The sequence below is a fragment of the Bufo gargarizans genome, chromosome 5, assembly GCF_014858855.1.
Source record: "Bufo gargarizans isolate SCDJY-AF-19 chromosome 5, ASM1485885v1, whole genome shotgun sequence".
Lineage (NCBI taxonomy): Eukaryota > Metazoa > Chordata > Amphibia > Anura > Bufonidae > Bufo > Bufo gargarizans.
Window position 1 is genome coordinate 471,952,205 of NC_058084.1, and position 22,157 is coordinate 471,974,361.

Here is a 22,157-nt window from a genome sequence, read left to right on the forward strand (position 1 = left end):
ACGACTTGGTGTAATTCTCTTCTCGCAGGTGGACGCCTCCCTACCCAATCTTTAGAAGCTACAGTGACTATCTTGCCTAAACCTGGGAAGGACCACACGCTCTGCGGGAGTTACAGGCCCATATCTCTCCTGAATGTCGATGTTAAGATCTGGGCTAAGATCTTGGCCTCTCGCCTCAGCTCCTTCCTCCCTAAACTGATTCACCCGGATCAGGCGGGCTTTGTGCCAGGAAGAGAGGGGAACCATAACTCCTGCAGAGTCGTCACGGCCATTCAGTGGGCAAAAAAGCAAGGTACACCTCTGACTTTCCTGAGTGTTGATGCGGAGAAGGCCTTCGACCGGGTGAGCTGGAGGTTCATGCGGATGGCATTGCAGAGGTTTGGGATCCCCGAACAATTTCAAAGGGCCGTTACGACCTTATACACCAACCCGAGTGCTAAAATTAGAGTAAATGGCACTTTATCACCCTCCTTTCCTATACATAATGGCACCCGTCAAGGCTGCCCACTATCCCCCGCCCTATATATATTAGTGATGGAGACCCTCCTGCAAGCAATCAGAGATCATCCTAGTATTCGAGGTGTCAGGGCCAGGAATGATACAGTTGAGTATACCAATGTTGCGTACGCCGATGATCTTTTAGTAATGGTCTCTAACCCGGTCGAGGCCTTCCCGCATCTCCTATCTCTATTTGAATTGTTCGGCAAGGTCTCCAACTATAAGGTAAATTATACCAAGTCGGAGGCCATGAATATTACAGCCCCACTAAAAAGTGTGTCCTCCCTTAAGGCCAAGACACCCTTCATATGGCAGACTTCCCACATTACATACTTGGGGGTTAAGATCCCGGCTGACCCAAACAATATTTTTCGGCTGAATTATACACCCCTATTGGCTGAGGTGCAGCGCTTATTGGGCTCTCTTCGCATTCCATACACTTCCTGGATGGGGAGAAAGAATTTGCTGAAGGCCTTTGTACTACCTAAGATACTCTATGTCATGCAGATGCTGCCTGTCTTCCTTCCCTCTTCGTTTTTTACGCAGATGCGAAGGTTGTTTTCTACTTACCTGTGGGGAGGGAGGGGAGCCAGGATAGCACATAGCAGATTGATTTTGAGGAGGACTCAGGGTGGGTTTGCTCTGCCAGACGTACAGCTATATTACCAAGCTATCCATCTTAGACGGTGGATGCAACTCCACGTCCCTAATTACTCTACACTGGGCACTGACCTGGAGATACTCCAACTTTCTCAACCGCAGAGGGCCGCACTGTGGGGTCTGCCCACCGCATCCTTACATAACCATACGCTGCTTAAAGGAACGAGTCTGGTGATTAAGCAACTTAACAAAGACGGCAAACTACTAGGTAACCCCTCACTAGTCATGCCCGCAGATTTAGCCCCTTATGCTGCGAGACCTAGGTTAGTGAGGACTTCCCCAGCGTGGAATGCCCTTAGGAGTTTCACTGTTAAGACGCTCTTGGAGGATGCCTTAAGTAAATTGGCTGCTGAACACCCTCTGCGTCTGGCTGTGCGATCCTGCAATTTTTTGGGACTGGCTGACATTAAGTCAGTTAGTAAGATCCTGCTAGGGACCCTAGCTCATGAACGAGAACTGACATGGTTCGAAAAAATTTTGACCTCCAGCTCTCCGCATAAAAGAGTGATCTCTCTATTTTATTTAGGTTTGAATGTACCCAGTTATACTGATGTCCCTTCATTCTTGAGAACCTGGGAAACAGAGTTAGGTAGGACCTTCTCGGAGACAGACGTTCTTCGCCTATACGCACATTCGCATGGCTTTTCCAGGTGTGTCAAGATTCAAGAACATTCCTTTAAGGTGCTTACCCAGTGGTACATGACTCCTAAGCAGCTTTCCCTTAGAGGTCTTAGCCCTAGTGACCGCTGCTGGAGATGTAAGACTGGGGAGGGTACGCTCTCACATATTTTCTGGTCATGTCCTAAGATTCAGCCTTTCTGGGATACAGTATCCAAAACCATTAACTTGATTATGCACAAGGTGATGCCTTTGTCTCCCGAGTTGGTCCTACTGTGGCTCCCCACTAAAGACCTTTCCCCCTCAAAACGCAGCTTGGCCACACAGCTAATCCAGGCCGCGAGGCTAATAATCCCCCAGAGGTGGCTTAGTACAGATCCGCCTACTTTTATGCAATGGGTAAATAAAGTAGACCACATCCAACGTCTCGAGGAGTTAGCTAGTTGGGAGGCTAGAACACATGATCAACATGCCAAATTGTGGGATCCTTGGTTGCGCTACCGTCTAACATCTACTGCGACAGCTCAATAAAGGTCTTTGACCCTGATACCGTGTGTCGCTATGTCTTACCCCCAAGACAGTGTTATCATATTTTTACAAGATGTGCCTAGAGATCCAGTTTATGATTGGTTCGTTTAGTAAGGCCAGTTGCCTTGCTGTTCACCTAAAAAATAAAATGTCCCCGCAGACTAAGTGACATTCATATACATGTATGTTAATGCAAAGGGCGCGTGTCGGATAGGGCAAGCAAGAACAGATGTTTTAGTATAATGTTGGTATTGTATGGAACGTATGTGCCTATCTGTGGGATGTGCCTATCCCCCTTGTTGCTATACTTTGATGTGCATGTGAATTTTTGCCCTCAATGCGGGTCACTTTTATACATGCTGTCTGCTTCTTTTCAATAAAAAGATAATTGACAAAGAATATAACTACTATAATACTGCCTCCTATGTACAGGAATATAACTACTATAATACTGCTCCTATGTACAAGAATATAACTACTATAATACTGCCTCCTATGTACAAGAATATAACTACTATAATACTGCCTCCTATGTACAAGAATATAACTACTATAATACTGCTCCTATGTACAAGAATATAACTACTATAATACTGCTCCTATGTACAAGAATATAACTACTATAATACTGCTCCTATGTACAAGAATATAACTACTATAATACTGCTCCTATGTACAAGAATATAACTACTATAATACTGCCTCCTATGTACAAGAATATAACTACTATAATACTGCCTCCTATGTACAAGAATATACTACTATAATACTGCTCCTATGTACAAGAATATAACTACTATAATACTGCCTCCTATGTACAAGAATATAACTACTATAATACTGCTCCTATGTACAAGAATATAACTACTATAATACTGCTCCTATGTACAAGAATATAACTACTATAATACTGCTCCTATGTACAAGAATATAACTACTATAATACTGCTCCTATGTACAAGAATATAACTACTATAATACTGCTCCTATGTACAAGAATATAACTACTATAATACTGCCTCCTATGTACAAGAATATAACTACTATAATACTGCCTCCTATGTACAAGAATATAACTACTATAATACTGCTCCTATGTACAAGAATATAACTACTATAATACTGCTCCTATGTACAAGAATATAACTACTATAATACTGCCTCCTTGCTGAGAGGTTGTGTGTCAGGAGCTCTCCTGAGGCTTTGGATGTCTGGAGAAAGTCCAGGGAGTGGCCACCCCCGGGGGGGAAGCTCCCCAAGCAAGGCCCAGGCTTCTAGGCCAAATCTGGGAAGCACCCAGACAACTCCGTCAGGGGATGTAAATCCCAAAGTTTCTATGGACAGAAAGTATGTCAGCAGTACCAGTTCCAGCGTAAGAGAAGAAGAAGGAAAAAGTAAGTGTCCGGTGAAACCACCTGCCAGTGTGAATGAAGGGTCACCTGTGTGCAAGACCAAAGTGTTGGAAAGTCCAGAAGTAAGAACCGTGCAGAGTGTGCAGGAGCTGAGACAATCTCCATTGCCGGCCTCAGGTGGACAATCCACCTCCACCCTGGGGAGGCAGAGGAGGACATCTCTGGAAAAGCAAACCATCCAGGAGAATCTGCAGCAGCGTGTGGTGATAGGTTCTGAGCGCAGAAAGTCTGGGGGCATGCAAGCTGTGAAGGAGATCAAAGGCAGTAATGGAGGAAGACCTCAAGGTGCTACCAATACCGTCTCTGCTACACAGCCGGGATCCAGTCGCCCACCAGGAGATTGTGACCCAAGAGCAGTGACAGCAGCCGCAAAACTCCAGGGACTGCGAGGCTCTGCACCAAAAATGCAGATTCTTGTTCCAGGACAGACAGAAACCTGTACTGCAAACAAACAGCCTGCAAAACTCCCCAGCAGCAATCAGAGGCCTCCAGAGCAGCCACCTGAGCTCCACCTGGCTGAGCAGATCCCAGCACTGGTGAGGAGAATGGAGACGCTGAAGAAACATAAGCTGTACCTGCAGAAACAGATAAACTGCACATACAAACTAAAGGCTGCAAACCCAGGGAAGCAGGCCTTACTGGACAAGAAGCTGGACTCACTGGCCAAGGAACTCGCTGACAATGCGCAGGAGATCGACTCTGTCTTGGAGAAAATGGGACCAGTGGGAGAGACATACTGGAACCAGCAGAAGTTTGAGAAGGACAAAAACTCAGGGACCAAATCAACATCTAGGTCTGAAACCCTGCAGTCCCACGTAAGACCCATATTACAGCCGGCAACTCTTCCCTTTGAGGAGAGAGAGTTGTACAAGAAAAGTACATCTAAGAAACAAGAGCCAAGTCCTGCATCAGCCCCCGGTGAGGTACTACAAGTCCCAGCAGTAAGTACTGCACAAAATGAAAACTGTGGACTCTTACCTGATGACAGCAATGAAGTGGCAGTGCAGACACCACAAGTCCCAGGAGGCAGTGCACTGCAGGAGGACTGTGGACTGACACCTACAGGTAACACTGTAGCAGCACCTCAGGGTGTGTCTGAGCAGGACGCTCAGGTCTGTGGGGTGCAAGGGGTTAATACTGAGGACTGTAATGCTGCTGAGATGTTTGATGTCTCTGTGGATGATAATGTCCCAGCTGAGGAGTCCTCTATGGCTGCTGAGATGTCTGATGTCGCTGATATTTCTGTGTGTGATAATGTCCCAGTGGAGGAGTCCTCTATGGCTGCCATGTCTGATGTTGCTGATGTCTCTGTGGGTGATAATGTTCCAGCGGAGGAGTCATCTATGGCTGCTGGGAACATAGAGAACCCTGGTATTGATGGTGGGGAGGGGGCAGTGCAGTCTCAGGCTGAGGAGTTCCCCCCTTTAGTTACACCACAGGCAGCAGAGTCCCACAGTACGGGCGGTCAGCAGCCTACACGTCGCCCCCCGCAGGATACTGGTACTGGTCAGACATCTGGGAATGCTTGGAGTCGGGGTTCTCCATCATTTCCCTCTAACGCCAGATACACAGGCCAGGCCTTCAAGAGAAGGAACGTTGTCAGGTTTAGACATAAAGGGGCAAAAGAAGATCTCCCTGACAGAAGGTGTGTGGTCAGAGACATGTTGTGCACTCAGATGGGCTTCCTGCCAGCCAACATCCTGGCAGTAATAAACCTCCCAGACAGACAGGGCTATGATATTAGCTTCAAGCTCATGTCTGATCTGGACCGGTTCTGGGCTCTCTACACCCGGGTCAGAGATACTGAGGGGTGGAACAAGTTCAGCTTCATTCCCATCTCTAAGCCTGACACTGTAAATGTCACCATCATTTTCTGGAACGAGTCTGTCCCCCCTCAGGATATTATTATCTGGCTCAGAAGGCATTGCGACCTCAAGTCAAACCTGACCAAGACCAGGGATGAGGATGGAATCTGGACTGGGGGATGGAGGGTCCTGGTTACATTACACCAGCACCAGAACATCACCCATCACCTTCCCAATTCCTTCTTCATTGGCCGGGAGAAAGGGGTTTGTTTCTATGCTGGTCAGCCCAGGCTATGCTTCAAGTGTGGGAAATCAGGTCACGTGGCGAGTGTCTGCACCATGATGAAGTGCAGCCTGTGCGGGGACATCGGCCATGTGAGCGCCACCTGCCAGAACATAAGGTGTAACCTGTGCGGTAACATCGGTCACCCCCATAGAGACTGTCCTGAAGCGTGGCATAACATCTGTAGAAATCTCCCTGATGAGGACTTGGTGGAAGGGGCAGATGTCCCAGATGAGGAGCAGGAGGAGGAGGCGCTATTGTCAGGGTCATTATACACAGTGCCAGAGACCCCACACATGAATGATACTGTGCCGGACCACCCGCAGGCAGGTAACACTGAGGGGGACATGGAGGTTGTGGAGCAGCCTGTAGAGCATCCAGTGTCTGTCTCCTCCCCTGCCCCAGCACCCACTACTGGGGAAAATAAAATCCTTAAACGGAAAAAAGATAAGTCCAGCCGCAGGCCTGAGGGTGAATGGACCACCGTCCAAAAACCCACTAAAATGAGAGTGGACAGGCAGGCTGATGGAACTGTAACAACCAACAGATACAGTGTGCTCTCCGAGTCAGATGGAGAGGCAGAAATAGAGAGAGAGCTAAAGCGTATGATGGCGGAATGTGATGACGACCCAGGAGGGGATCCTCCCACAAAAAGGAGACCTCTTCATGCCGAGTCACAGGCTGTATGGGATATGGAAACTGGTAGTCAGCAAGAAAACTCTGACCCTGATTTATGATGATGGGGGTTATCTTTCTTCTTCTTCTCCTGATGGCAGACTTCCATCTTAGAGTGGTCACCAGCAATGTGAATAGTATTAGAGCTAGAAAGACCAGACATGCCGTCTACGAACACCTGAGATACCTCAAGGCCGATGTGTTCTTCTTGCAAGAGACACGCTTAAATACCTCAGGTCTCATAAGAGAGGCAGAGCGAGAGTGGCAGTCTGGTCCGTCCTTTTGGTCGATGTCTGTGGAGCCTTATGCCGGGGTCTCTATCTTGTTTAACACCCATGATGTAATTGTACATAGACTAACGGAGATCTCGATGGGAAGGTGCCTTCTGCTAGAGATTACCATCCGAGGTAGAAGACTCCGGCTTATTAACGTCTATGGGCCACAGACAGTGAGCGAAAGGACTCAGCTTTTTAATGATGTTAAGCCATACTTATTCACATCTATTCCTATTATCATGGCTGGAGACTTTAATGCCACCACTACAACCAGTGACAGGCCTAGTGGTAGACCCCTTACTAGGGACTGTAAGGTCCTAAACAACATTATTCTGCATGCCGGCCTGTCTGATGTTTTTGTACAGGGTGGTAGGCGTCCAAAGTTCACTTACACCTGTGCAGGACGCAGTAGTAGGATAGATCTGGCTCTGGTGAGTCCTACTGAAGCCATCAGTGAAAGAAGGGAAAAGACAGTCCCTTATTCTGACCATTTGGCCTTGTACTTTTGTTTTGGCGCCACTAAGCATCCAGATCTTGGTAGAGGGCTATGGAAACTGAACGCTAGTCTTTTAGATGATTGCTCTGTCCAGGAATACATTTACTCTTTCTTTCAGAACCAACTTGACAGAGTGGATTTCTATGAGAACATGGCTGACTGGTGGGAGGATGTCAAGGAGGAGATCAGGTCCCTCTTACAGAGACTGTCAGTTAAGAAGGGGAAGAGTAAGTATGGCCAGTATCTGAGACTGCGCAAAGAATTGGAGTCACTCTATTCGATGGGTGGGGATGACCAACAAAGGATTGACCGGCTGAAATCTGAGATAAAGCAGTATCAGTACAGCAGGTACACCTCCCTGGTAGCTGAACGGGATTATGGGTCCTTAGGGGCTCCTGATCCCTTTGAGAACTGCCGGGAGCGCGTAGCTAAAAAATTGATCACAGGTCTCACTGACTCCCAGGGTGTTTTACAAGAATCTCGGGAGGGTATCCTGGGGGTGGTGAGATGCTACTATGCTGACTTGTTTCAGAGGAAGGCTTTGGATAAGGAAAAAGTGACCCAATTTTTGGAGGCAACTCCAAGGCCTGATACTAGAGATTTGGACTTTTCTCCTTTAACAGCAGAAATAACGGTGGAGGAGGTTAAAGTGGCCATTGATAAATTACATCTGAAGAAGGCACCAGGTCCAGACGGTATTACTGCAGAATTTTATAAGAAGTTCAGAGACCACTTAGCTCCAATCCTCGTGGATGTGTACAAAAATTGTCTAGAAAATCACCTGATGCCTCCGTCCATGAGGGTGTCCTCGTTAATTCTGCTGTCTAAAGGGAAAGAGCCTTGTGACATCAAGAACTGGAGGCCAATTGCCCTCTTGAATTTCGACAGGAAGATTTTGGCAAAAATTCTGTTCTCTAGGTTAGTCTGTTTGTCCCGGGCACTGTTGGCAGGCTGTCAGTTCGGCACAGTAAAAGGGCGGAACATCTCTGGAGCAGTCATCTCGATAAGGGAGATGTTTGAGAGATGTAAAGCTCTGAGGTGTGGGAGATATGTTGTAGGTCTGGACCAGGCTAAAGCCTTTGACAGAGTAGACCACGAGTATCTATGGGCCACTTTATCAAAGTACGGCATTCCGGGACAATTTGTAGATTGGCTGAGAACTTTGTACAGAGAGGCTGAGAGCTTTCCTCTAATCAATGGTTGGCAGGGTGACACGTTCAGGGTTGAGGCTGGGGTGAGACAGGGTTGCCCGCTGAGTCCACTGCTGTATGTGTTTGCCTTGGACCCGTTCCTGAGGTCACTGCAGGAGTGTGATTTTCAGGGGGTGCCGGTCCCCCATTGCCTGCCCCTGAGTATTGTCGCCTACGCGGATGATGTGACTGTGGTGATATCTGAGCCTCGTGAGGTGGAGATGTTGTCGGCAGCCATCAGAAGCTACTCGGAGGCCTCAGGGTCTCTGGTCAACCTTGAGAAGAGTCAAGCTTTCTGGACATCGGATACTGACCCTGATTTTGATCTGCCACAGTTTGCGAAGGCCTCCACCCATATTAAAATCCTTGGGGTTAAATTTGGTAGGGAAGATAATGCCAAACTAAATTGGGAGGAAAAGTTGGATGCCGGAAATATAAAGGTTCAGCGATGGAAGAACTGGAGGCTGACCTATAGAGAAAGGGTTACTATGCTGAAGACTTACCTGGTCCCTGTCTTCTTGTACATCTCTGTCGTCTTTCCTTTGCCGGAATCTTTCTCCGCTAGGCTCTTTAGCCTGTTCTTCCAGCTGTTATGGGGGAACAGGTTGAACCCAGTAAAAAGAGGGATCACCTACCTACAGAGGAGAGAGGGTGGGCTGGATATGTTAAATCCAAGGGTTTTCTTTGACTCCATGTTTCTTAAAGTTAATTTTAAGAAACTCAAAACAACAGCTCCCTGTGGGTGAATAGTATCAGGGATTGGATATTGCCTTTTGCAGAACCTTGGATGCGAGGCGGCAGTCTCAAGAGGGGCCGATTGACTCGTGACTTCCTCCCCAGTACCTGGACTATGGTGTAAGATGTCTGAAGAAATGGGGTATAGACAAGTCTTTCATTGAGAGTAAAACCAGGAAAGATCTATACTCCAGAGTATGTAGGACCTTCTACTGTTTACAGCTAGCACTTCTAGACTGTCCAACCTCAACCTTACAGGATAGTCTGAGGCTTCTGAATGGACCAAGGCTGCCCCCTAAGTTCTGTGATATTGGCTGGCTCTCATTGCAGGGAAAACTCTTTGTCAGGGGGAATCTAAAATTCCTCAGTGTGTCAGATCGCATGTGCCCCTTAGGTTGTCAGCAGGAGGAGACTATGCTCCATTTTATATCAGAGTGCTGGGGTGGGCGGACAATCTGGCATGACATATCCGCCAAGCTAAAAATCCCATCATTACAGTCCCTAAAATACCCAGAAATTATTTATGGTGTCACATCTCATGTGAATAACATCGACCGGGGGACCATGTATCTGATAATCACCGTCAGCAAATATTACCACTGGCAAACCAGAACCCGAGTGTCCATCCATAACGAACCATTCCATCATACCACAGCTATAACCCTCATCATGTCAGAACTCAGGTGGATCCGGTCATTAGAGGTCAGGAAAAAAGGGGAAAATATAAAACTATGGAGGAACGTCCATCTAGACTGACGGTTCAAGTGTACGATGTAACTGTGTTTGTTTCTTATTTTATTTTACTTTTCTTCTTTTTCTGCTTTAGCTAAAATGTGCTTTTAAGTTACAGTTAATATGCATTTTATTTTCTGATGAACATGTATAATTTATACTGAATGATGAAAAAGTCTGATTTATTATGATGAAAAAGTATTTTTGTATTTATGTTTGTTTTATACCAATAAAAATTGCCTCCTATGTACAAGAATATAACTACTATAATACTGCTCCTATGTACAGGAATATAACTACTATAATACTGCTCCTATGTACAGGAATATAACTACTATAATACTGCTCCTATGTACAAGAATATAACTACTATAATACTGCCTCCTATGTACAAGAATATAACTACTATAATACTGCTCCTATGTACAAGAATATAACTACTATAATACTGCCCCTATGTACAAGAATATAACTACTATAATACTGCCTCCTATGTACAAGAATATAACTACTATAATACTGCTCCTATGTACAAGAATATAACTGCTATAATATTGCTTACTACGTAGAGGAGAACTATCATTTTGCCGCTTGCAGGATAGAGTATGATAGGCATGACTTTTTCCACACAGGATGTTAACCCCCTTCCCGACTGCCCACTAGCTATATACTTCCTTTCTGCACATACCCTGTTCAGATACCACTTATATAAATGGTCAGGCAGCCCTTTAATCCCAGCGCTGTGAAGCTTCTGCTCTTGCAATCTAGCAGGAGCAGGTCGGGTCCTGGCTGTCAGACCCAGTGGGGACCCTGAGGTCCCTGCCTTCTCTGATGCCGGCAGTAGATCGTAGAGTAGTGGAGGGAGAGCAGTTAGTGGCCGAGCGGCTTCCTCTACTGGTCCCGCCGGTCACGTGACCGCCTGGTGTCTCGGGCCAGGAGCACAGTTGCTCCTGTGGATGCTCCAGTTACAGTGGAAATAGTGCAAGTAAAAAAATGTTTAAAAAGTCAGTGTCCTCCAGAGGTCTTTTAATGACCTCTTGGGGGACATTTTATATACCAAAAATAAATTAAAATATAAGTAAAAATATATTAATAAAAAAATGTAAAAACAAACAATGCCATCGCTAACAGGAACCATCGCCATAGTTGCTCAAACCTTTACATGTTATATATTAAAACAATCGGCACAAAATTGGAAACCCATTGCAATAGTTATTTTTTGTGTCAGTTTTAATATTTAAGAAATAAAAACTATAATTAAAAAAAATACTTTTTAATAAGAATTTGCTCCGTCCTAATAGAAGTCTATGGCAAAACATAACGGATCCGTCTGGGTCCCGGTTTGCAAGACGGAAAACAAAGTCCTGTCGACAGGACTTTGTTTTCCGTCTTGCATCACAGGAACCAGACGGATCCGTTTTGATTCCCATAGACTTCTATTAGGACAGAGAGCAAACGGAATGCTATTTAAAGGCGTCCGTTTTGCATTCCGTCGTAATACAAGTCTATGGGCAGCAAAACGGATCCGCCCTTCCGTCTTATGGATTCCGTTATGTTCCGTTATAACCCTGTTATAACGGAAAGCCATAACGGACTCCATAACGCTAGTGTGAACCCACCCTTAAACCTAAAAAAAGGTTAAAAAAATCTTTAAAAAAAACATGCTTATAAAAAGTTCTAGCTGTCAAGTAAAAAACATCGCAAAAAATTATTTTGGTAGTCAAACAAATAAAAAAGTTAGGGTCACTAAACCACCACATGCAGAAAATCACAAAAAATTACCTGGACATTCCGGCCTTTTTTAGGAACAGTCATGAAAGGGTTAAATAGAGATGAGCGAACTTTTGGAAAATTTTATTAAGCTGCTTCGCCGAATTACACAAAAAAAATCACTTTGTCGCAATTTTTTTTGTAAGTAGTGGGTGCAATGACAGGTAGCTGCGATAGCGCTGCCCCCCATCATCGTACCCCTCAGATGCCGCATTCATACATAATCGCGGCATCTGAGAGTAATAATACAGTTTAAAATTAACAGAAAAAAAATATTAAATCATACTTACCGCCCCCATTTGCTCACAACGGGCCGGTCGCAGCCACCCTGCTTGAAGATCTTTCGCAAAATCTCGTACGGCCCAAGATGACGCCGTCACGTCGGCTGGCATGGTGATGTCATATGTCATTGCACGTGGGATTTCGGCCAAGATCTTCAATCAAGATGGCGGCGGCTGGACCGTCACGAGTAAATGGAGAGGTAAGTATGATTTTTTAAAATATTTTACACTATTTCAGGTTCAATTGATTCGCTGCCACAAAACACGAGGAAATTTGGCTTTGTAGGGAATCGATTTTATCTTGGAATTCGGATCGAATTCCACTTCGTTGGATTGGTTTTGCTCAACTCTAGGGTTAAAGTAAAAAATATATTTGCACTGTGTTAGCCAGGAAGTAGAAGATTAAAAAAATGGCTAAATGAAAAAAAAAAAGATGATACAATTACAGCTTTCGAGAATACTTAGGCCTCTTCCTCAGACGTCCTTTAGGAGAGTATTTGAGGACTCTCATATTTATTCACCAGAGTAAATTATCTTACGCACAGGATGGTAATGAGCAGAGTGGATACGGAACCTTTGGAGTTTCGCATTTCTTTCCGATGCTCAGTAATTACTTTTCTATTTGTTTTGTAATAACCTGTATAAGATTTCATTGATTAAAGTTGTGTTTCGAGACATCATTTCTGATCTTCGCTGGTCGGAGAAATCATATTCTCTGGAGTCAAGGCTCTTTAGCTCCTGCTCCTCAGAATGCACATAAGCTCATATAATATCTCTGCATTCATTCTACTTTACTGCGGAACATTCTCAAATGCTCAGTAAATAAATGTACAATCTGCTTTTTTCCTCAGAGTATTTATAGATAAGGAATGTAATCAGAACTGAATCACGGGGGTCAGGGCTATAAAGGCTGCTTTGGTCTTGGTAATCTGTGAGGGTGAATAGACGTCAGCTCTAGCCCCAGGATACAGGCACAGAAGAGCATTAGGGTTAAGGTTTGTGCTGCTGTGATACAATTTAAAAAGATTGGGAAAATAGGGAACATTTTGGTTTTGGGTGTGAGAAATAGAGATGAGCAAAGTTTTCAAAAATTCGATTCGGACGCTTCACCAACTTTTTCCAAATCATTAGATCCAAATTAATAAAGAATGTTTATAATCAGCTATTTCCCAGCTGCAGAGAGCATGTATATCGGTGTACATAACTGTGCATCACAGAAACACAGGCATCACTCTTAGAATCGCTTTATACTTCATTTTAGTCAGTTACGGGTGTGGGGCGTCGCTCTGGTAGTTAGGACTAGCGGATGCAGTATAGAGGCAAAGTACACAGTTCTTGAATCAAACAGCGGTGTTTATTCACACATACTAGAGGGCTTGTAGACTCTAGCCTCCTATATTCAAAATTATAACTACTATAATACTGCTCCTATATACAAAAATATAACTCCTATAATACTGCACCTATTTACAAGAATATAACTACTATAATACTGCTCCTATGTACAAGAATATAACTACTATAATACTGCTCCTATGTACAAGAATATAACTACTATAAAACTGCTCCTATGTACAAGAATATAACTACTATAATACTGCTCCTATGTACAAGAATATAACTACTATAATACTGCTCCTATGTACAAGAATATAACTACTATAAAACTGCTCCTATGTACAAGAATATAACTACTATAATACTGCCTCCTATGTACAAGAATATTACTACTATAATACTGCTCCTATGTACAAGAATATAACTACTATACTGCCTCTTATGTACAGGAATATAACTACTATAATACTGCCTCCTATGTACAAGAATATAACTACTATAATACTGCCTCCTATGTACAAGAATATAACTACTATAGGGGCGGAGCTTGACCGGCGTCCTGATCGGCCGCATGTGAGAAGAGCTCTCCTCTCCATGACCCTATAAAGTGGTTTATTTCGCACCCTTTCTAAGCTATGATGGTGAAAATTGGCAGATACACCCCCAGAGAGAAGACTGATTCTCCTAAACAAGATAAAGGACCCTCCGACATGGAGAAATACTTTAACAAGAAGCCTACATCTACTGCACCGGAGCGGCCTAAGATGGCGCCGACAGACCCGGATGAGGGTATTGAAGACGCTGACAGAGCAGACAGCCCTTATGCAGAAAGCTCCCGGAGCTCACAGGCTGAAGCACCGGAGCCTATTTCCAAAAAGTTTCTACAGGAAGCGCTTACTTCGGCGTTATACCCTGTGCTGCAAGAGCTGACAGAGATCAAGGGAGATGTGAAGCATATCGGCCACAGAGTGGAGAAGCTAGAGCAGACGCAAAGCGCCATGTTGGAGCATGCCCGCGTGTTGGGTGATAACTCCTCCGCTTACCTGTCCTCCCTGGACCACGCATACTCCCTGATTGAAGACCAGGAGAATAGGAGCCGGCGGAAAAATATCCGGTTCCGAGGCATCCCGGAGACAGTGTCTCATGATGATCTGCCTGCGGCCGCGACCGCCATTTTTGAAATCCTGCTGGGCCCGGAGTCTGCTTCAACAGTCGCAATTGAGCGCATACATCGCTCGTTACGTCCCAGGCCTAAAGAAGGGGACCCCCCCCGAGATGTGGTTTGTGGCCTCCTGCGATACACAGATACAGCGGCTCTATTTAAGGCAGCTAGAGATAAAGGGGACATTAAATATGACGGTGCTAAAGTGCTACTGTTCCAGGACCTCGCACCCTCTACACTGAGCAAAAGGAGAGCCCTGCGCCCGGTTACAGAGATACTGAAGCTGAACAGAATCCCGTTCAAATGGCTCTTTCCTTTCGGCTTGACCTTTGCCAAAGAAGGAAGAAGGTGCACCGTACGAACCCCCAGTGACCTGCCGGCGGCGTGGGAGCTGCTGAATACTACGCCACAAGTGATACCATCATGGCTGCCATCGGCGGACACTGGGGTCCCACTACCGGAGCTGCCGGAATGTTCCAGATGGACCAGAGTCCCCTCAAGGAAAGGCCCGGGGGCTAAGCAAAGAACCACCTGAACTGTTGCGGCAGGTTGTATAACTCTCTCTTAATCAAGGGCCTCCTGGGTTCCGTTGGTAGAGGAGTGCCTTTGGTCTGGCGGGACTTCTGTTCATTATCACATTTTTCGTTTGCTGCGTAATGGATGGGACCGGCCGAGACGACTGCCATTGTTGTTTACCCAATGATATCTGCCTCTCTAAGTGCATTAGGGGTTGTCAGGTTACTTTAATGATGTTTTGAACTATAATTATAGCGAATGTATGGTTATGTTGGGGCTAGTACATTTGAGGAAAGGATTAAAGGGATTACGTATGTAATTTACATTTGCACGCTTTATAGAGGTTGGGGTGCTAGACTGTGGTATTGGGAGCAGCACCGACTGTGGTTACACGTTGGGCTGCTTTCACATGGCTACGGGAGGCCCCTATGTCTTGTTCTGGTGTTTTCCCGCCTCGGGTGGGCTCCTCATATTTGGCGCTCTGCATGTTCTGTTATACTGGCGATGGGGCCCTGGGGGGCCGCGCCTGACTCGGGAAAGTACCAGAGCCTCCTTTGGAGATTTTCTATTGGTTTTGTTCACCCAGTTTACCTATCCATGTCTTGTCCTATTAATGCATATGTGTTCCCATGTCACTTGAAGTACTGATGGCTACGGTTAATTGTACCACCTTTAATGTGCGAGGCTTTAACACCCCTCAGAAACGATCACAGGTGATCCGACTTCTGAAGAAACAACACACTGATATTTGTTTTTTTCAGGAATTGCATTTTAAATTAGGACATATTCCTAAGCTCTCTCAATCCTACTTTCAGCACTGGTTCATCAGCGCTCACGTCAAGGCTTCCAGGGGTGCGGGGATCGCCATATCTAAAGGGACTCCTTTCTCCCTCATTGCTTCTTTAGCGGACCCAGATGGCCGATACATGTTTGTCAAAGGTAAGCTTGGGACGGTTCTGGTGACACTGGCGAGTTTATATAGCCCGAACAGGGGCCAAGGCCCATGGCTTAAAAAGACCTTGCAGGCGCTGACCTCTTTTGCTGAGGGTGTGTGGCTGGTGGGAGGTGATCTAAATGTTGCCCTAAACCCCTTAGTGGATGCATCGGACCACTCCTCACAACTAACCCATGTAGCTCTGAGTAGGATTAATAAACTCCTGGCTAGAACCCAGCTAATTGACACATGGAGGTTGATTCATCCCACAGAGCTGGATTATACATTTTTCTCGGCCCCACATAAGGTATATAACAGACTGGACTATATTTTCGTTTCTACTTGTCATGCTGGGCTAGTGAGTAATTCAACCATTGACCCTATGACTGTGTCTGACCATGCCCCAGTGACGACATCCGTGGTGTTCTCGGAATTGCCGCAACGCGCCAGGCAGTGGAGGCTCAATGAGACTCTGTTGGATGGTGAGGAGGACGTGAGGAATATTCGAACTAAACTTCAACAGTTCTTTCGGGAGAACATCACGGATGACGTTTCCATTGCCACTGTGTGGGAAACTCACAAGGCGGTCATTAGAGGCGAGCTGATAGCCCTGGGTAGCAGGAAGAAGAAAGAGAGGTTTGCAACCTTCCGTTCTTTGCTGGATAAAATCTCAACCCTAGAGTCCCTGCATAAAAAGTCAAAGTCCATTGAGACTCAAGAGGAACTCAGATTAACTAGAATAAAGCTGAAAGACCATCTCAATTATCACCACGCTAAGTCCTATCAACGTGCCCAATATCGCTTTTATGCGCACGGAGACAAAGGCACTAAGCTCATGGCTTCGCTTATCAAGCAGCGGAAAGATGCATCATATATTCATGGGATTAGGGATAATCAGGGACAGCTGAAGCATAAAACTTCGGACATTGCATTTGAATTTCAGCAGTTTTATAGCAATCTATATGGACTAAAATGTGCAGAAGGCGACTCAGAGGTAGATATAGCGCAGGCGGCAGATACGTTTCTAGCGGATCTGACCCTACCGACACTCAGGACGGAGGAGAAAGAACAGCTCCTTGCACCGGTGACTGGGGAGGAATTATCTAGCATTTTAGGGTCTATGCCTTTAGGGAAGAGCCCGGGTCCGGACGGGTTCTCCGCAGGATACTACAAAAAATTTGCACCTTTTTTAGTTCCACACATGACCACTTGGTGCAATGCCTTGTTAGAAGGAGCCATCCTACACAAACAGTCTCTGGAGGCGACAGTCACAATATTGCCCAAAGCAGGGAAGGATCCTAGTCAATGCGGTAGCTACAGACCGATTTCGCTCCTCAATGTAGATGTAAAAGTGTGGGCCAAAGTACTGGCGTCTCGCCTGGCCACGTTCTTACCTAGGTTGATCCATCCAGACCAGTCGGGGTTTGTGCCTGGGCGCGAGGGTTGTCAAAATTCATGCAGAGTAATCTCAGCAATGCAACTGGCCAAGAATAGAGGTACTCCATTGGTGCTGCTGGGTGTGGATGCGGAAAAGGCCTTTGACAGGGTGAGCTGGAGCTATATGAGAAAAACATTGCACAAATTCGGCATCCCCGAGAGGTTCCAGGATGCTATTATGTCCCTTTACAGCGATCCCAGTGCTCGTATCCGGGTAAATGGGACTCTGTCCCAGCCATTTCCAATCACGAATGGGACTCGCCAGGGCTGCCCTCTGTCCCCCACCTTGTATATTATGGTGATGGAGACTTTATTACAAGCTATTAGAGAACACCCCGGCATTAAGGGCATTAAGGTCACCGGTAACTCAGAAGACTTTGTCACCGCTGCATATGCGGATGACCTCTTGGTAATGCTTTCCAACCCTGTCGAGGCCTTTCCGCATCTTCTATCCCTTTTTAAACAATATGGGAGAATCTCTAATTTCAAGGCCAACTACACAAAGTCGGAAGCTATGAACGTCTCGGCGCCCAAAAATACGGTGTCTATCTTAAAGGATACAACGCCGTTTATATGGCAGACTTCCCACCTTTCTTACCTAGGTGTCAAACTCCCGGCTGGTCTGGATCAGATTTTTCCTTTGAATTATAGCCCCCTATTGAAGGATATACAGACACAACTCCACTCACTCAAGGTTCCTTATGTGTCCTGGATGGGTAGGAAGAACCTTTTAAAAGCATTCATCATGCCCAGGCTCCTGTATGTTCTCCAAATGCTGCCCATTTTTCTCCCCATGTCCTTTTTTGGTACAGTTAGAAGACTGTTTAGAACGTTTTTATGGGGAGGGAAGACTGCCAGGATAGCCCATAGCAGACTGGTTCAGAGGAGGAATACGGGGGGATTTGGACTACCGGACGCTCATCTTTATTACCAAGCAATACATTTGAAGAGGTGGATTCAGCTACATGCCACTAAGTACCGTATTTGGGGTAGCGACATGGAGCTTGCCCAACTTTCTCCGGTGCAGAGGGCGGGACTATGGGGACTTAATACTTCTAACCTTAGGTCGCAGGTCTTACTAGGGGGCACGGCTTCAGTGATTCAGCAACTGAACAAGACGCTTGATCTGTTGAATAATCCCTCGCCTTCTATGCCAGCAGATTTACTCCCCTTTGCCGCACGCCCAAAAGCGAGACAGGTTGCGCCAGTTTGGTCTAAGCTACGTAAATATAAAACAGAAGAGTTCTTGAACCTGTCCTCAGGGGCTCTGACTGGGGATCATCCCCTACACTCATTACTGCAATCATGCAATTTCCTGGAGCAGATTGAGCTTAACTCTGTTTCCAAACCAATCATAGGGAATAACAGACATTGCCTGACGCAATCGTGGTTTGAGAAACTCCTGGTGTCCGAGACCGTCCCTCGCAAGCTGATATCCTTGTGTTATTTGGCCTTGGTTAGTCCCCGCTCTCCTGGAATGCCGCAATATGCGAGGCACTGGGCCACTGAATTGAATCTGGATTTGAGCGAGACAGATGTGATGCGTATGCACGCACATTCACACGGGTTCTCTAGATGCACTAGGATTCAGGAGCATTCATACAAGGTCCTTACCCAGTGGTATCGGACTCCTAAGCAATTGTTCATTAGAGGGATGAGGCAGGATGATTTATGTTGGAGATGCTTGGAGGGCACTGGAACGTTGTCCCACATCTTATGGTCGTGCCCGAAGATTCGCCCTTATTGGGAAGGGATTTTGTCCACTATAAAGAATATTACAAAGGTTTCCACTGAAGTAACTCCCTCGCTTGTGCTTCTGTGGCTCCCAACTCCTGCTTTTTCGCCTTCTAGAAAATGCTTGATTACTCAACTGCTCCAAGCAGCCAGATTACTCATTCCGCAGATGTGGCTATGCACAGACCCTCCCACAGTAGAGGCGTGGCTAAATAAGGTGGATCATATATGTCGGATGGAGGAGTTAGCGAGTTGGGAGAATAGGAGCCACAACAAATTTGTGAAAATGTGGACCCCTTGGTTCCTGTTCAGGGGAGTCGAGTAGTGTACATTAGATAGTGTCAAGAGATTTAGGGACACACCGATAGGTCTTTGATGGAGTCGGCTTCGAGCTTTCTCTCTCCTGATAGATCGTTTTTATAAAAGTAGCGATCAGGATTTCTCTAAACGCTCCTAGTGATAGGACACCAAACTGGGAAACACTTTCAAGGCGCTAGATATACAGGGCACATGGATGGGTTTTTGTTCTCGTTCCCCTCCCTGCAGTTTCTTCCCTTCCCTGCTCTTCCTTTCCTCCTCTCCCTACACCCTGTTCCGGCCTTCCTATTTTTTCCACCCTCCCTCCTTCCTTAATCTCTAATGTTATTAAAGAAGTGGATCACTTTGCGATACTGATGATGCCTTGAACCATGTGCAGGTACTCCTGCAGGTCGGACCTAGAACTTATGTCTTTACTGTGATTATTTACTACCTGCTTGATCAATATTTTTGTGTGTACCATGGAGCTGTAATCCCGCTCTCTTACAGCGGCTTGTGGCGTTTATGCTGTATGTGGCGAACTGTGAGAACTGTTCACTTATGATCTGCTTTGATGTTCATATTTTCAATAAAAAGAAAATTGTCAAAGAATATAACTACTATAATACTGCTCCTATGTACAAGAATATAACTACTATAATACTGCTCCTGTGTACAAGAATATAACTACTATAATACTGCTCCTATGTACAAGAATATAACTACTATAATACTGCTCCTATGTACAAGAATATAACTACTATAATACTTCTCCTATGTACAAGAATATGACTACTATAATACTGCCTCCTATGTACAAGACTATAACTACTATAATACTGCTCCTATGTATAAGAATATAACTGCTATAATATTGCTTACTACGTAGAGGAGAACTATCATTTTGCCGCTTGCAGGATATAGTATGATAGGCATGACTTTTTCCACACAGGATGTTAACCCCCTTCCCGACTGCCCACTAGCTATATACTTCCTATCTGCACATACCCTGCTCAGATACCACTTATATAAATGGTCAGGCAGCCCTTTAATCCCAGCGCTGTGAAGCTTCTGCTCTTGCAATCTAGCAGGAGCAGGTCGGGTCCTGGCTGTCAGACCCAGTGGGGACCCTGAGGTCCCTGCCTTCTCTGATGCCGGCAGTAGATCGTAGAGTAGTGGAGGGAGAGCAGTTAGTGGCCGAGCGGCTTCCTCTACTGGTCCCGCCGGTCACGTGACCGCCTGGTGTCTCGGGCCAGGAGCACAGTTGCTCCTGTGGATGCTCCAGTTACAGTGGAAATAGTGCAAGTAAAAAAATGTTTAAAAAGTCAGTGTCTTCCAGAGGTCTTTTAATGACCTCTTGGGGGACATTTTATATACCAAAAATAAATTAAAATATAAGTAAAAAAATATAAATAAAAAAATGTAAAAACAAACAATACATTGGTGTATAACAAAATGCAGATAAGGTGTATCACAAAACGCAGGTGGCTTGGTGTTTGTTCACACACAAGGAAAGTGTCACAACCAGACAGCTGGGAAGCTCTGACAGAAGCCTTTCAGAACCTCCTCCTTGAGTTTCTTTGTTGTGATGTTCAGTTCCTCATCTCGTTAGCCTCTCTCAGCTGTCATGTAGCTGGACTGATTGCATCCCTTTAAATTCCGCCCCATAATGCATTGCTGGGCGGTTTATACTACTTCCTGGAGTGTGTGTGCATGCTGATCTTGTTTTCCAGTCTGCTACTAAGTTAAGTGCTGAACATTTATCTGTTATTTTCTGTTTGCTGGATCCCAGGTGACCCTGACTCCCTCCGTGTCTGGTGTAGGGAGCCGGTGGTCGTGTCACCTCACTATTGTAGGGTGTTCAGGGGTTATATAGTCAAGGTACGTGGATATGCAACCATCCACCTCTGGGATCTTTGCATAGGCTGAGCAGCCAGGGAAAGTCTCAGGTCTTGTGCAGGGGTCTCCCTTTGGTTCCTTAGCTTTGGATCCAGTGAGTCATATATGTATGTTGCTTTGTCTTGTTTCCTGTACACCGTCCGTGACATTATAAGCCGCCATAACCGTCTCAAGCATGGATCCGGTTTCACTTTTGGCTGAACGCTTCCAGGGTCTTTCATTGGAGGTAGCTGATCTCCGTAAGACTTTTTCTCAGCTTCAAGTGACCGGTTCAGCTTGCGTTCATGGAGTTTGTTATGAGCCTAAGATCTCGCTCCCGGATACGTTCTCCGGGGGTAGTGAGAATTTTGTGCGTTTTAGAGAGGCTTGCAAACTCTATTTTCGCCTTCTTCCCCATTCCTCTGGTGATGAGGAACGGAGGGTGGGAATCATTATATCGCTGCTCAGGGGTAACGCTCAGTCTTGGGCCTTTTCGCTGCCGGAGGGGGCACGGCCTCTCCGTTCAGTGGATGAATTCTTTTTAGCCCTGGGTCAGATATATGATGATCCGGATCGTATTGCTCTGGCTGAGTCTAGACTACGTCTATTATGCCAGGGTAAACAATCCGCAGAAATATACTGCTCAGAATTTCGGAGATGGGCAGCTGATACTGGTTGGAATGATGCTGCACTCTGAAGTCAATTTTGCCATGGTCTTTCTGAGGGATTGAAAGATGCATTTGCCTTTCATGAGAGGCCTATTTCTTTGGACTCTGCTATGTCTCAGGCCGTTCGTATTGACAGGCGTCTTAGAGAGAGAGGAGAGATGTCCCCTTCCTGTCATTCTCAGTCCCAGGACAGTGCAGCGGTCTCATTCTGTGCGCAGGGGTCTCGGTCGCTGTC